We start from the raw sequence: 1,915 nt of genomic DNA on the forward strand, positions 1-1,915 counted from the left end.
CTGGTTATAGGTGAGGCGGCAAAGAAATCCACGGGTTCGTTCACTTGTCTGTGTTTCAAGGGGGTCATTCAATACTTCACTGATCCTGGTTGGGTTATCTTTGAGGGAATCGTCCTTCTGAAAGAAAGGTCCTATTTAGCAGCGTACTGAGGCCGTTTCTTTAGCATAATGAAAGAAGGCCTTTTGGGTTTGATTTGATGTTTTTTTTATAACCCAGGTTTCTTTGTCTGCTCTCTCCTTCGCATAGGATTGTCGCAGGCATTTTTCAGTCTTCATCAGTGTTATGTTTAGGCGGAACCTTTCATTACTACTGGGATGTTGGTTGAAGCGATTTGCAACCTTCATTTGTCGTCTCATGAGGATCTGCCTTTCACTTGGAATCTCGTTCCTTTTTGTGTTGGCTTTGTAATCTGGGATATATTTGTAGCATACGGCTTGCATAACAGACATGAAAACTTTAGTTTCATGCCGATGTCTGATGTGAAGAGACATTTCAGTCAGTCCTGTCTCAGTATCTCTTTCGGGATCAATTTCCAGTCCGCTTAGTAGAAGTTCATACTTGAGAGATTTCGGATGCTTCCTTTGGGCTGTATGTCTCTGGTTACTTTTGGTCTATACATAGACAGCTCTATTATGTCGGCGTCACTTTCACATGACAATATTGTTTGTGAAACAGAGATTCAATGTGTTATTTACTCTGGTTGGTCGGAGCACAATTCGCTCCATGAATAGGGTATTGGTGAGGTTGAGCAGGGATTCATCTGTACTTGTTTGAAATGAGTCATTCCTGAGCGCATGAGGCCCTTCAGACCATTTGACACTGGTGGAGTTGAAATCACCCATATGAAACGCACTCACGTGATGTTTCAGTTTCATGAGGTTTCCTTTTGTTCTCGTGAGGCAATCTTAAAACTTGCCCATGTGGTTTCAAGCATCCTTTGGGTGATATGTTTTGCATATGACTATATTGTGTTGTCTTATGTATACAACTTGAGTGTCACATACTGAATTTGAATATGACAGAAGGATCTGGGGTGTGAGGCCCTTATGGATGTATACAGCAACTCCACCATGGCTCCTTTCCCTTCTGTCTGTTCACAGTATGACATATTTTGGTATGTGTACTTCTGCATCCTCTATATCAGGCCTAAGATGAGTTTCCACGAGTGCTATGCATACGGCTTGATTACATGCAGGAAGGTCTCTCAGCCAAAAGATTTTGTCTTTATTTTTGTGGTGAACAGCCTCCAATGTTTAGTTAAAATATTGGCGTAACGACTGTGCAGGCGTTAGGGAAGGCCATCTCGTGTCTGTTGATTGTGGTGTTCTTGTGCAGTGGTGGGCAAGGTTTCGAGTTTGATGTTACCAGGTTGGTTGCTTCACAATCTTTTGCGCCATGCAGAAAAAAGAATCTTTCTCGGCTGCTGCCTTTTGCATAACATCTGAAGAGCGAACTGCATCTGCATTATAATTTCTCTTTGGAGACGATTGGTGCCTCTCCTCTAGGAGGTATTTCTTATTAAGGCCCCTGCAGGTTTGGCGTGGTCTCGGGTAAGCAAACCGGCAATTTGAACCGTCTTCCTCATACCAACATTTGCCTTGCAGGTACAATTTGCACTTCCTTCTCGTCTTTACTCCAAATTTTTCTCTCCCCTAGAGATGGGGATATTATTTGAGCCCCCATATTTGGGCTGTTTTTTGTTTTTCGTTTTGTTTTTGGTGGTTTTGGGTTTCGCTTTTAGTTTTAGTGATATATTTGTTTCTTCTCTTCTTTTACCTTCCTCTACTTTTTCTTTTTTATGTTTTTACTCGTGATCTTTCCTTCATTTACTGGTGGAAGCCATTACATTCGCTTAGTCGTTCACAGGGACATCTGCTTGTTGCTTCATTTCCCCTATCCTTATCAACATATATA

This window comes from Octopus bimaculoides, chromosome 6 (genome assembly GCF_001194135.2).
Source record: "Octopus bimaculoides isolate UCB-OBI-ISO-001 chromosome 6, ASM119413v2, whole genome shotgun sequence".
Taxonomy (NCBI): domain Eukaryota; kingdom Metazoa; phylum Mollusca; class Cephalopoda; order Octopoda; family Octopodidae; genus Octopus; species Octopus bimaculoides.